The sequence below is a fragment of the Mobula hypostoma genome, chromosome 11, assembly GCF_963921235.1.
Source record: "Mobula hypostoma chromosome 11, sMobHyp1.1, whole genome shotgun sequence".
NCBI lineage: Eukaryota > Metazoa > Chordata > Chondrichthyes > Myliobatiformes > Myliobatidae > Mobula > Mobula hypostoma.
In genome coordinates this window covers 54,647,839-54,663,133 of record NC_086107.1, presented here as the reverse complement: position 1 = coordinate 54,663,133, position 15,295 = coordinate 54,647,839, and the positions used below count along the sequence as shown (strand labels likewise).

The window sequence follows — 15,295 nt, the reverse complement described above, 5'->3', positions numbered from 1 at the left end:
AGGGCAGAAGAGAGCATATACAAGTGGGAGGAGTCTTTGAATATCTTGCTACTTCACCGAGGTAACTAGAGGTTCAAACTGAATTTTATTGCAAGTTCATCCAATATATTCTATGCTTTGTATAGTACGTCAGGGGGTACACAACATTCCATATGCGATCTTACAATTGAGCAAGGCATTTCTGCTCTGTTGAAAGAGGATGAAAGGATGCCATCTTTTCATAATTGCCTCCTGAATTTGAAGGTTAACTTTCAAATTTTCATGCCTTACCAAACACCAACACCTTTTACTCACACATCAGTTAATAAAAAGAAACTTTGTTTTATCTACCAAACCGGATGATCGCGCATTCCAACCGCCCACCACCCCCCGTCATTTCCATAGATGCTGCCTGACCTGCTGAGTTTCTCCAGCATTTTGTGTGTTATTGAACTGTGCATTTTTACTGTATCAGTATGCACATGTTAAGTTTGTGCAATAGAATCTCATCTCTGTGGTCATTGGTCAGACTGCACCTGGGAGTATTCAGAGCCGTTCCGGACCCCTTATCGAAAGGACAGATGTGTTGGTATTGGAGAGGATCCAGCGAAGGTTCACAAGAATGATTGGGATGAAATATAGGAGCATTTGACAACTCTGAGCCTCTACTTGCTGGCATTTGGGGGGGGGCGCGGGTAGGGGAACTCACTGAGACCTATCGAATATTGAAAGGTCTAGATAAACGGGACATGGAGAGGATGTTTCTGTAGTGGGAACACAGTCTCAGAGTAGAAGGACATCCCTTTAGAACAGAGATGAGGAGGAACTTCTTTAACCAGAGGGTGGTGTGTCTGTAGATTTATTGCTACAGATGGCTGTGGAGGCCAAGGCTTTGGGTATATCTAAAGAGGAGGTTCATGGGTTCTTGATCAGTATGAGTATCAAAGGTTACAGGGAAAAGACAGGAGAATGGGGTTGAGAAGGATAATAGATCAGTCATGATGGAATGGGAGAACAGATTCAATGGGCTTAATGGTCTAATTCTGCTCCTATGTCTTATGGTATCTGATCGACTTGAATTTGGACCAAGGCTTATTTTGCTACAAATAGCTATCTCAAGTTAAAGGAATGATACACAGGCACCTTCCTCTCCTTAACATAGAAGGATTGCCCATGTTAAGTTTTGTGAGCTATGAATTTTGTAGGTGGTACAATACCCAAACCACATGCACTGATGGAAGGAGTTCTTAGGGTGTAGATGAGTGGTACCAATCAAGCAATCTGCTTTGTCTTGGATGGCATCAAGCTTCGAGTTCTACTGAGAAAACTTCATCACACCTCTGACTTGAGTCTTACAGGTGGAAAGGCCGTGTTGTGTCACTTGCCACAGACTCTCCCCACACTCCTATCCTCACCAGTTCCACAGTTCATACTTTGTTTTGGCTTATAAACTACCTGCTCTAGGCGCAATATGGTAGATATTATTTTAGGAATTAGATATCTCGGTAAATATTGGTGATGCCAATCTTACCTAGGGTACTGTTTATGCCCCGAGAATTATTAGCATGTTGCTTAACATGGAGTAGCAATGATTCACCAGTTGCTGGTGGACAGCTAATAGTAATCAGAATGAGTTTCATTACCTGTGCCATGAAACTTCACAGTCTAATGCCAAAACGGGACTCACTGGGCTTCCGAGAGCACAATACATGTTTGATAAGGGAATTTTGCAAGATTGACTAGACAAAGAGCAATTTTGCAGTGTCATGGCCCATCTGGTTTTATTCTTTCCCTATTTCCACTTCATTTATGGAGCCAATTACAGTGCCAGTATAAATAAAGATGGTTCACTTTCTCCCCGAAGGGCATTGGTGAACCAGCTAAGCTTTTAGTGACAACCTGATGAATCAGGAAGTTTGCAGTATACCAAGATCTGTGGTGTTCAAGACCAGCAATCAATCCAGAACCTTATAAGACATCTATATATGACATATGGAAGGCTATTATACGAGTGAAAAGGCAGTTCTGCATGAAGCTAGACATACAATAGGAGACAACAGCTTTGGCAGAGCTTGCATGCCTTTACTTCCTACAATGCAAAATGGAACAGCATAAATTGCAATCTATTACATCACTCCCTGATGAGCTCAACACCTTTTATGCAAATTTTGAAAGGGAGAATAAATCTATACCCATGTTAACCTCCACAGCATCAAGTGACCCTTTGATCTCTTTCTCTGAAACTGAAGTCAGAACATCCTTCAAGGTCAACCATCACAAGGCATCAGGACCTGATAATGTATCTGGTATAGTACTGTGCCAAAGGGCATCAATCATATTGGTGCCCAAGAAAAGCAGGGCGAGTTGCCTCACTATCACCCCATAGCACTCACATCTGCTGTGATGAGGTGCTTTGAGAGGTTGGTCTTGGCCAGAATAAACTCCCGTATGAACAAAGACCTAGAACTGCTGCAATTTGCCTACCAGCACAACAATTCTACAGCAGATGAAATCTCACTGGCTCTCCACTCGACCTTGGAAAACCTGGAAAGTAGCAATGCACGTGTCAAGCTATGTTTATCGATTACAGCTCAGCATTAAACACTATCACCCCCTCAGTACTAATCAACAAGCTGCAAAACCTGGGCCTCTGTACCTCCCTCTGCAACTGGACCCTCTACTTCCTCATGGTCAGTGCAGATTAGTAATAACACCTCCTCCTCACCAACAGTCAACACACGTACACTTCAAGAATGTGTGCTTAGCCAGCTGCTCTACTCTCTCTACACACGACTGTGTGGCAAGGCACATATCAAAATCCATCTATAAATTTGCCACTAACATTACTGCTGTTGGCAGAATCTCAGATGCAATGAGGAGACATACAGGAATGAGACAGATCAGCCTGTCACAACAATAAACTCACACTTAAATTACCAGCAAAACCAAGGAATTGACTGTGAACTTCAGGAAGGGGAAGTCAAGAGAACACAACAGTTCTCATTGAGGGGTCAGCAGCAGAAAGGGTAAGCAGCTTCAAGTTCCTGGGAGTCAATGGCTCTGAGGAGCTATCCAGGGCCTAACACACTGATGCAAACTATGAAATCAAATCTCAGAACAGTTTCTGAACCCCGCTATTCCTCCAAGTAAATAACTTAGAGTAATTTTTTGTCTTGCACTGCAATGCTGCCACAAAGAACAAATTTCACAACATAGGTCAGATAATAAATCTGATTCTGAAATTAGGAACGATATTTTTAAGTCCAAATTATCAGCACTATTTAAATTACACAGCTGCATGGGATTTGAACTGGTCATGCAATCAGGTTAAATGGTGTACTTCTCAATATGCCATGAAATAATTCCCATTTTTCACAAATTGGGTAAAATATGTAGCTTTAAATTGTAAAAGAACTCAAATTAAAATAGTCGAATGAATCAGTACAAACATTGTTTAAGCAACATATTTACCATCATCATCCCTGAGATAAGTGATCCCTCTTTTACATAACCTGCAATGTATTTGCACAGTTCTAAGTTTCCTCATTCCTTCACTCTGGTCATTACTCTAATTCTCTTATTATTCAACATAGCTGCAAACATACTCTCCCATTTCCCTGCTCTGAAATTGAGATTCATTGCTTGATCATATCGACTGATTCACTAAAGGTTACAAAGTACAGAATTATGTTTTCTTTCGCTCCCCTAAAACCACTTCCTGTTCAAGCACATTTATATTTCATGATTTTATTGATTTCCTGCTTGAGACCAAAGCAGTGCAATGGAGCATGTGGAACTACCAGAACCAAGTGCAACATAGAGATAGCTTAATTGGCCACAATACACTCCCAGATCTGAGACTAAAAGGACAAATTAAGTAGAAGTCTGCCATCTTGGTACCATTTCTGGAAAACATGGATGTATAAAAGGTTCCACTGAATAAATTTTCTGAAAAATGCAAATAATTTGCACTTACCAGCCAACCTTTAACTTTCAGCATGAGCAATGATGGTAGAAGCAGAGAGGAGGCGGCTGAGGAGAGGGGGAAAATATCCTTGTTAAGTTTTACACACTTCTCCTTAGGCCAACATAAATAGAAATACCAGATCTGAAAGTCAGTAAAGCAGCAAGATAAAGAATAATAGAATGTTGGATTTTAGTTATTTCATATGGAATATTGTCAAATTTTGTTTCATTATGCTCAATGAAACACCTTGGAACATTTATTGTATTAAAGATTAATATCAATGTAAATTCAGTGTTGACAGACTTCCAACTCTTCATTTTGCTAGTCCACAGTTCCAAGTTCACAAATTGCATCTCCAGCAATAAAGCAGCTCCATCCATCAGAATACCAATTTTGTCATTACAGAAATTATTTCACCCTTCCGTAAGAGCCATTTCAATGCCTCACCTGCAGAGACATGAGCAAACAGAGAAATGGGTCAACAGGGAGCAGTCTTCAAAACAAGATGATTACAAAAAGATAAGAATTTCTTGAAGAACAATGAATTAAGACAACAGTTAATGAAAATCTGAAAGAAGATTGTGGAATAAGGAGACTGGTGAATCTAGGAAAATACAGATAAGAATAAAAATAATTATTGACTTTTGCACATTAATTAAACATAAAAGAACTGTGACATAAGGGGTAAGCCTGATTTGGAAAGAAGAGAATCCATGGCAACTAGAGATATGAAATCAAATAATAAATATTTGCACTTCTTTTTCACTTATGTGTGAAAGTAGAGTTCAGAGTACAGTGTGCTGCAAGTATAGATTAAGTGAAAAAGCTAATGAACCTGTATTTGTAAATATCACAAACAATGTCACTGGATCCCGATGGCTCGCTCCTCAGATTAATAAGCGAAATTTAAAAACAAAAGGCATATCACCAGTTCTAACCATAATTTTTCTTAGAAAATTCACATTTTGTGATTTGGACATCATTGGTAGGAATAGTATTTTTTATCCATCTTATGATAGATAATTAGGGAAAGTGATAAACCTCTTTCTGATGATTAGGGAAAGGAATAAACCTCTTTCTGTCGCAGTGTTTCTGATAAACATAGTCACATTAACACTGTTGGGTAGAGATTGCCAGGATTTATACCAAGTGAAAAAGCTATGTATATGGTCAGTATGGTCTGCAACTTGACAGGAACATCTTGAGAAATGAAATATAGCTAATGTAATAACTGTTCAATGTGAGACAAGGCTTAATCAGCTGATCATAAGTTGGTAAAAAATTAATAATCCATAATTTGAGTCTGTGTTAATGAATAAACAACCAGGATCTATATATAGTCATAAAATTATTCTTCGAAGTGGCTAATAAATAAAATAAATAGCAGATTAATTTGCAGAAGGCATTTAGTAAGCTGCTTGAAGGATAAGTCAATCATAAACATAAGAAATTCTGCAGATGCTGGAAATTCAAAGCAAAACACACAAGATGCTGGAGGAACTCAGCAGCCATTCTGACATCTTTCCCCTTCCTTTCCAATCCCAAAAGACCTCGGCCTGAAACATCATTTCCATGGATGCTGTCTGACCTGTTATTTCCTCCAGCATTTTGTAAGTGTTGCTTTAAAGGACAAGCCTATCCAAATAATTTGAAATTTTCTAATCCGGTCTATGAGTGAAGATGCATTTACAAGGGAAAGGAGCAAAAATAAGTTTTGAAAACACTTTCAACATAAAAATCAGAAACACAACTTAATCAGATTTTGTTCTCAAATATCACAAGAACACCTAATCACTTTCTTGCAAACCATCATCACTCCTGCTCCACAGGAACAGTGAAAAGGAAATTTTTAGTTAGAAAGCTAGAATACTTCTGATTTGGATTTATTTTGGGTGTGCCTTGATTTACAAGACAACAATCTTCAAGGTGATAAGTAGTGCAGTAATTTTCTTCGTATCTTGAGTGAATAGGTAAATACATGTAGAATAGCACAGATAAATGTGAAATTATACAATTTATTTGAAAACAAAGATATTATTATTTGAATGGTGGCAAATTAGAAAATGCTAATATATGTGGGAGTTCTTGCACACCTATCATTCAAAGTAAACACACAGGTCTATCAAGTACTTAAGCAGACTGATATTTTGGCCTTCAAAATCAGAGGATTTGAAAACGAGAACAAGGATGTCACACAATGATTATTTTTAATGAGACCACATTTTCAATATTGCACACCATTCTGGACTCCCTTACCCAAAGTAAAATATACTTGTCCAAATACAAGAAGGCTTAGCAGACTGATTGTTGGAATGCCAAGATGTCATATGGAGAACAATGAAGTGAACTTAGCTTATATTCACCAGAGTTTAGAAGAATGAGAAGTGATCTCATTGAAACATTCAAAAATCTCTCAGGATGAAAATGGCTGGGTGCAGGGAGGATGTTTCTCTTGCCTGGGGGATCTAGAATCGGGGAACACAAGATATGGGTGAGACACTTAGGATAAAGAAGTAGAGGAATTTCTTCACCTGGGAGAGGTGTGGAATTTTTTTACTTTAGAAGACCATGGAGACTGTCAGTGAATATATTTAAAAAGGAGAATTAGAGACACAAATGACTTCAAGGATATTGTAAGATGGAGGTGGAAGTAAAAAGTAAAAGTAAATGAAAAAGTAAAAACATGGTAATATGATAGAGGATCAGACATGATTATATTCAAGAGCAAAGCAAACACGAAGAGTCAAATGGCCCCTCTTCTGCGCTATTTGCATTTGAGCGTACATACCTGTGCGTCTGCCGGGTGGGATGGGGAGAGTTCACTTGCAACATCATGGAAATTATTGCATACAAAGTGAAAACAAGCCAACAGATTGACCCTGAACACAAACATACTTCTGGCTCTGACTAACTGTGATGCCCTCGTACATTACGTCAAAAATCACAGCTAAAGTTAACACATGGAGGATTCACTTTGAATGGAAGCTTACAGCAGGAGAAAAAAAGACTACGTGAAAACCACAATAACTTTAGAAAAAATATCTACCTTCATAATTCCACTATTCAAACACCATCTAGACTGAACTCCCACCAGTAACACCTGCCCTATCCAAATTCATATCAGATTGAGAAGATGGATTTGATCACCTTTCAGTCTCTGGAAGTTCAGAAGACTATTTTTGGATTTGTAAAATAAAAATAATATCATTCTGGCTTGATTTCCCTAAATGCTCTGACAGTTACTCTATTTTCTTAACTATATTAATTGGTCCAACCCCTCCACTCTCAAGTAATCAAAAAGATGACTACCCTTTCAGATAAATGCAAGCTAGCCCAGGTTACAAAAGCCTGATTTATGGACGTCCCTACATATAACGAGATCTACCAATATTATAAAATTCAAAAGTATGGCATTTGTACAAATTCCCCTTTTATGAAATGGACAGTAGTATTCTGTCCCTCGACTCTTAGCAATTGTTCTTTCTTATTATTAGTGATTTTGATGTCCTTCATTATAAGTATATGGTTGCATTTTATTTTAGATATTTAATCTCCCACTTTGGCAGTTTGATGTACCCCACCCACTTCAAGCAGCCTTTAATTATACCGGTCCCTAAGAAGAACGTAGTAATGACTATCGTCCCGTACCACTTACATCCACAGCAATGAAATACTTTTAAGAAATTGGTGATGAAACACATCATTTCTTGCCTGAGAAGCTCCAATTTGCTTACTGGAGCAACAGGTCCACAGGACGTAATTTCATTTACTCTTCACTCGACCCTGGAACATCTGGACAGCAAAGACCCATACATCAACATGTTCTATCAGCTACAGCTCAGCATTCAATGCCATCATCCCCTCAAAGCTCATCAATAAGCTTCAAGAACTTGGTCTCAATACCTCCTTGTGCAATTGGATCCTCAATTTCCTCACTTGCAGGCCTCGGTCAGTTCGGATTGGCAACAGCATCTTCACCACAATCTCCACCAGTTCAGGAGCATCACAAGGCTATGTTCTTAGTGCCTGCTTTACTTGCTTTACACTTTTGACTGTGTGGCTAAGCACAGCTCCAATGCCGCGTTCAAATTTGCTGTCGTAGGCCGAATCAAAGGTGGTGATGACACAGCATATAGGAGGGAGACTGAAAGTCTGGCTAAGTGGTGCCATAACAACAACCTCCTAATCAATGCCAGGAAAACCAAGGTGCTGGTTATTGACTTCAGGAGGAGGACACCAGAGGTCCATGAGCCGGTCATCATTGGAGGATTAGCAATGTTAAGTTCCTCGGTGTAATTATTTCACGAAACCTGTCCTGGGTCCAGCATTTATGTGCAAATATGAAGAAAGCACGGTAGCACCTCTACCTCCTTAGAAGTTTGTGTAGATTCAGCATGACATCTAAAACTTTAACAAACTTTTGTAGATGTGTCGTGGAGAACATATTAATTGGCTGCATCATACCCTGGTACTGAAACACCAATGTCCTTGAACGGAAAATCCGACAAAAACTAGTGGATACGGCCCAGTCCATCATGAGGAAAGCCTTCCCCACCACTGAGGACATCTACATGAAGCACTGCCATAGGAAAGCAGCATCCATCATCAGGTACCCCCACTACCCAGGCCATGCTCTCCTCTCGCTGCTGCTGTCAGGAAGGTACAGAAGCCTCAGGACTCATAACACCAGGTTCAGAAACATTTATTACCCCTCAACCATCAGGCTCTTGAATTAGAGGGGATAACTTCACTGACCCCATCACAGAAATGTTCCCACAACCTGTAGGCTCACTTTCAGGGACTGTCTCATGTTCTTGATATTTATTGGTTATTCATTTTGTATTATTTCTTTCTCTTGGTGTTTGCACAGATTGCTGCTTTTCGCTCACTGGCTGAACACCCAAGTTGATGTCGTCTTTCGTCGATTCCATTATGGTTATTATTCTATTATGGATTTATTAAGTATGCCCACAAGAAAATTAATCTCAGGCCTGCACCGCAAAATAATAGCTACGTGACCAATTAGCCTATTAACCCATACGTTACTAGGATGTGGGAGAAGCCTAGAGCATCAGGAGGAAAACCACGTGGTCATGGGGAGAACATACAAACTCCTTAAAGACAGCAGCGGGCACTGAGCACAGGCCACTGGTGCTGTAAAGCAATATGCTAACCCCGACACCAGCATGCGATTAACACGCTGAGTGATCTTTGAGTCTGTTCTGACTTCTGGACAAAAGTCAACTCACGTGCGTCTGTAAAAACAGAACCTGTCGATCGTCTCTACTCAGATTTGCTTTGCTTTCACCATAATACAGATTTGCTCTTTTGCTGGAATTGTTTCTCCTTCATTCACTGCCCGCCTACTTTACCTGGTGTTCCTCCACTCCATGTAGTCCAGTCCTGCTGCTGCTGCTGCTGCAAGTCCTCAACGTGTTGTTTCTTTACTACCCTTCAGCTATCCTCTTACTCATTGAGGTATCACTTTTCAGTTTTGTTCCACCTAAACTGCATTGTTTTCAGACAGACCTTTGTCATTCATGTCTGCTTTCTTCATCCAGAGGGTACTGAATCTTCACGATGAACGATATATACAGTGAAGGCAATAAAGGGAAGGATGGAAAGGTTAGCCTCGTTTTCCTCAGTGCAAGAATTGTATGCCAAGAAAAAAAGATCAGAGACTCTGTTGAATGGGGAAGCAAGCATATTGGGTCAAATAGTCTATTTCTGCTTTCATTTCTTATGGTTATGTTACTTTGAGCTTGTATATCATTAATATCTTTCATTTTTTTTTTGTTTTTATTCTCAGTGTTCTATCTTCACCTTAACATAATTCCACTGACAACTCTTTTTCAATGCCCATGTCTTGTCACTGAAAGTTCCACTATGTATATGGTTATTATTGTGAATCACTGGAAAATAGACACAAAAGTTTGAAATCTCTAATTTCTTACCTTATTTCCCCTTTTAAAATATGACTTTGCAATCAGAAATATTCATTACAATCCCATCGATTAAACCCTAAGAGTCTTCAACTATTAAAAGCTTTGACAATCAAGACTGTCACAGCTATTGGTTTCATTAAAAGAATCCAGAGTTCAGCTCTAAAACTGTTTACTTCACATCTTTTACTGAAATTCTCATCTATGGTTTACCTCCTGACATAATGACTCTAGTGTTGCTCTGCCCAACCTTCCATCTATCTTCAGACATAACTCCGTCTGAACCCTTAATTTCTAGCTCAGTAGGAACCATTGATTTCCATATCCTAAACCACCTTATTCCCCTGGCTTAGTGACTGTCAGAACTGCAAACTTAAAAATTCTCACTTCATGTTTAAATAATTTCCCAGCTTCATCTAGCCAAATTCTAAATCCCTATGAATCTATCACTTTCTACTTTTGATAGCAAGGATTAAGTGCCACTCAAACACAATTTCTAGCCCTCCCACCAACATTTATAGCCAACAGGGCTCTAAATGGGTATGTCCAGAAAAGAACAGCAGATTTTATGTATTAATAAATTTGCCTGTTACCAAGTTTATTTTTTATTTTAAAGGATATTGATTCATCCTCCTAATCAACATCTAAAATCATTCTCTTCAGCTGCTACCTACGTTCCTCAAGATCATTAATGAGTTAACTCATCTTAGATGGTAAGCAAGATCCTTGAATTATTAATTCATTCAGGAGTTATGCTCCTCACATCTATTCTGCAAACACTTTCACCTTCAAAATAGAAAATGACTCCAAACTTACTCTAAAGTTCTAGTATATTCCTAGGCTCAATCTTTCCTAATTTTTTGCTAGCTGGCTTCCTCTCTTTTCCTCCCAATTACTTGGTTTAATATTTTTCATACCAGTCAACGTGTAGTCTCAAAGGCAGTTAGTGTGGATACCAGTCAGTGTGGATGTTTTTAGGCTCCTGTTCTCGATGATAGTAACGAGAAATGGGCATGCCATATAAAGCTAGATAAGACGAATTTGACAAACCGCTTCTCTCAAAAGATAATCTTCCCTTCTTCTCCCCTACCAGTGTTCTGAAGAGATCCCCTCATCCATGCCATGAACCTTGAGGATTCAATGGTTTATGTTTCCATATTCACTTACTGAGCAGCCGCAAACCATACTGTGCTTTATCTTCTCCCTTCCCAATGTTCAGGGCTCAAATCAATCTTTCACTTGGAAAGCATGAGACACAAGGTTCTTCTAATTAACATGCTACATTCTCCACTCATATTGTAAGTACTGAAGAAAATGAACACGGCCTTTGCCAGTCCACAAATGTGACTGAACACATTCTCCCTTTCACTCCTTCTCCCATTATACCTTCAAGATACTCATGTGCCAATGAAACCTGGGGAACAATATTGCAGCTAAATGATAGGTACTTGATGTTGAAGCCAGAGGCTACAATTTCAGAACATTGATTTTTAGTCTAGCAATTTCAGACAATTATTTTGCGTCACCCTTTTACAGCCATTCCAGATCAGAATTTTCATATTTTTAAATCCCTATTTCACTCTTCATTATCATCCCTTTTGTCATTTTCTTAGTCCTACTTTTCATCCTATTACAGGCATTCCCAATAAGTTCAACTCACCTTTCAACTGCACTTTAAAATCTGCTTTGTCAACTTTTCCTGTTTCTGCCAGTATGTTAACTCCTTTTCTTTTGCCATCTCATGAGAACATTCCTACATTTCTATTTCAGATTTCTAACATTTAAAACACTTTGCTTCTCTACATCGTCAGAGAAAATGTCATTAAAATTTCACTAATACATGGCATACCATGCAACTGCTACCCTTTGAATATTGGTACACTTACACGTTTTCTTGGTAAACTAGCAAACAAATGTGCCTCCTATTTCTTTAGTTTGCATTATTGCTTGATTTTTATACTCTCCAAACATCCTGCCATCATTTGATCCACTCTCTATGATACACTAACCCAAGAATACTATCATTCTTTTATATATACCAATATTTGGAAGCAATCAAGTGCACACAATGAGATAGAGCAGATGCGAGAAGTTTTATACAAAATAGAAAATACTAGAAAAATGAATGGACGCAGAGAAAACATGCAATATTTCACATCAAAGAACAGTCCTCGCCCCGAAACGTTAGCCCTGTTTCCCTTTCACAGATGCTTCGTGTTTCCAGCATTTTCTGTATATAGTTTAGATACCTACAATCCGGGTATAGTCACTATTAAGTGCAGACACCATCTTGGACATACTGGAATGAGATTGTGTGTGTATATAATCTATCCCACATATAGTGACACGCTCCTGAATGTACATTCCACCCTGACATACTGCTGGATGGAGTGTGTACCGAAAGCACTGGCACACTACTGCACGTACACTCTTCACAAGATCAACCATCCCCGTATGTGTCCCTCGTTCTATTCTTAGATACCTGCTAAGGCTTCTTTCCTTCAAGCTTTGGTTCCAAACTCGACTCCAACTTCTCTAACACCCACCATGCACATCACCTTTGCGCCTCTCCGGACCCCCCGGAACTGCACACCCACACAATTGGGCCGCGCACATAAGTTCCTAGCGGCGGTAGCCGCTGTGTACACGTGACCGGCAGTGACGCATGAGGGTCAAAGCAGCATGACCGATTCACTCAGAGCAGAGCGCGGCTTGCGCTTCTGAGGTTGAACCTCACGCCTGGTACTCGATTTGCGATTTGGTGCTGCAGTATGGCGCTGTTTACTTAGCTGCTTCTTAATCGTTAAGCAGAGAATGTCTTCATGTAAAATAATGAATAATTTAAAAAGACACCAGATCTACAGTGAAAAACAACACCGAAATCCGAAAGACACGGAAATTGGTGATCAAACAACATCAGTGGAGAGAGAAGCAACTGTCGCTTCTGTTCATTAGTACCAAATGTGAAGTGCGGATTGCATTTTAGCCAGACCATCCAAATTCTAAAAGGTCATACTGTAGCTACAAAAACGTATTGTTCTGAGAACATAAAATAAATGGGATTTTGCAAGGAATTTACGAATTACTTGTTAAGGCCCTAACTTTTTTGTATAAAATTTTATAAACTACTCCTATGAGAAAAGAAAGTTAGCTTTACTTTACAAAAATATATTATGAGGTACATACCAAGGATCAGTGATTGAAATCATTTGAGTTATTCACCATGGAATGATGAGTTACAAAGTGAACTAGGATTAACTTTCAAGATGAGAGTATTTCCAACTAAGAAAAAAGATCTAGAATGCAGACAGAGAGAGCACGTTCCCCTTGTGTGCTGGGATCTTGGAATATCCTAAATTGAATGGCGGTTAAAGATTGCCATAATTTTAATGGACAGATACTCGAGGATGAAGAGCAGAGTCATGAACAAAACAACAGGAAGGAGGGTGTACTCTTGCAGAGAGCTAGCACAGCAACAAAAAGCCAAATGGCTTCCTTCATGCTGTAAGTCTCTGGTTGTGGAACATCAAAACATATTTTGGAATATGTATCAAAAACCATGATTCAACTGTTTTTCTTAAAATTAACATAAAAGATAATAACCTAATAGTTTATGGAAGGAATTTCTGACTGCGGTATAGCCTGCTGATGAAAAGGCTGGATCTGTAAAGTACTGGAGTCAATGGAATTTGGAGTATAAGGGATTTCTTGAAGAGACAAAAGAGACTGAACATCTAGGAAAGGGTAGTCATAGTGAGGTCATGAAAAGAATTTTAAATTTTAGGTGCTGGAATTCAGACCTAATATAGATCACTAATGGATGTATAGAACTATATAGGGTGAGATTTGCAGCAGAGTTTTAGGTGACTTGGATGTGAAGGCTTGGTAAATTGGTCAGTATTGACCTAAATGTTTACTAAATGTTAAGACTGGATAAATTGGTCAAATGAGCATTGTAGTAGTCAGTTGCTGGGATTCTAAAAGCGATGGCCATGAGAGTTTTCATAATCATCAAGCTAAGGGAAGGATAGAAATGGTGAATGCCATGGAAAGTTACAAGAAAACAGTAATTAAAATGGAAGCTCCAACTCCCTGGGAGCTGACACTGCAATAAGCCAAAGGACCTCCAGCAGTATAAGAACATTCAATGAAGCTTGTACTCGAGAATGGAAACATCAACTGGTCAAACTGGTCGAATGGCCAATGATCCGGTTAACTGGAATCCACCTTATTGCACCACAACATTCAAACTCTTTAAAGCACACTTAGCCCAAACATTCAATATAACACCAAAATCTACTACACGGTTATCATGTTCGAAATCTAATGATTTGATAAACATATTCAGATGTTTCACGCAACTCACACAAAATGCTGAAGGAACTCAGCAGGCCAAGCAAATCTATGGAAAAGAGTAGCCAACGCATTGGGCTGAGACCTTTCATCAGGACTGGGCAAAAAAAGCTGAGGAGTCAAGAGTTAGAAGGTGGGAGGAAGAAACACAAGGTGATAGGTGAAACCTGGGGGAGGTGGGGGAGAACTTCAATGGCTTACATAGAGTAAGAAAACTGAAGAAGGCAGTGAGTGAGCAACATATTGAATAAGTGTGGGATAAATTTTGCAAACAACAAGATCTCATTATAAATTAATGACCAGTAAACTTGTTTTGTTGCACAGGTCATGGAAAAATTTTAGTCAGTGTATTGGAAAGCTCCCTTTTTTTGTGAAACCAAATGTCCCAGCTGAGCTGATAGAGGTCTTACTGAATGTATTATTGTAAACATAAAATCTCTAATTATGTGGTTCTCTACTTTTAGTGAATCCAGATTATGATCTTAGGTTATGCAATTTTATGAGAACCTCACCCAAGTTTTAGCTTTTATCTCCTTATTTTAGTCCTGTATCTCCTAACAATAATTTGAGTCTATGACCCTTTATTCTAGGCTCCTTAGTGCAAAAACACAATTTCCCCACATTTACACTGTCAAGACTTCTAAGCATTGTGTACATTTCAATGAGGGAATTTCTCATTCTTCTAAATCATGTAAAGTGGTCCAAACTATCAACTTCTCTTTATATGACAGATCTGCTAGCCCAGGAACTAGTCTGGTGAATCTTCACTGTATTCCTTCTATAGCAAGTTTATCTTTTTCCCCTTGGGTAAGATAACCATAATCGTGTGCATTTGATGCATCCACCAAGCCACCTGGTTTTGATCAAGCTTTTAGTCCTCTGTTGCAGTATCTCCTTTTGTGCATTAACTTTCATTTAATGATGCTTCTGTGATGATCCTGGAAGTGTTTGTGGCATTGAATAAGCTGCGTAAATGCAATTTATTGTTGCTCCATACTGATGATCCCTATGTGCAACGCAGCAGTCGTGAAAACAAAGCTTTTGTACAATAATT

The 15,295-nt window shown here is 39.0% G+C and overlaps 1 protein-coding gene across 3 annotated transcripts in view; it reads right to left on the bottom strand.

The window, feature by feature from the left end:
* Positions 1 to 12,529, bottom strand: part of gtf2h1 (general transcription factor IIH, polypeptide 1) — an 83,371-nt gene extending 70,842 nt beyond the window's left edge. Inside the window, exons 1-3 of one of the 3 annotated variants that reach the window (XM_063062102.1) lie at positions 12,371 to 12,529; positions 6,310 to 6,411; positions 3,956 to 4,011 (exon numbers count right to left, since the gene is read on the bottom strand). The gene's annotated coding sequence lies outside the window, so the exon portion shown is untranslated. The remainder of the gene's footprint in view (positions 1 to 3,955; positions 4,012 to 6,309; positions 6,412 to 12,370) is intronic. The other 2 variants (XM_063062100.1, XM_063062101.1) reach the window with 2 other exon arrangements.
* Positions 12,530 to 15,295: the final 2,766 nt, after the last annotated feature.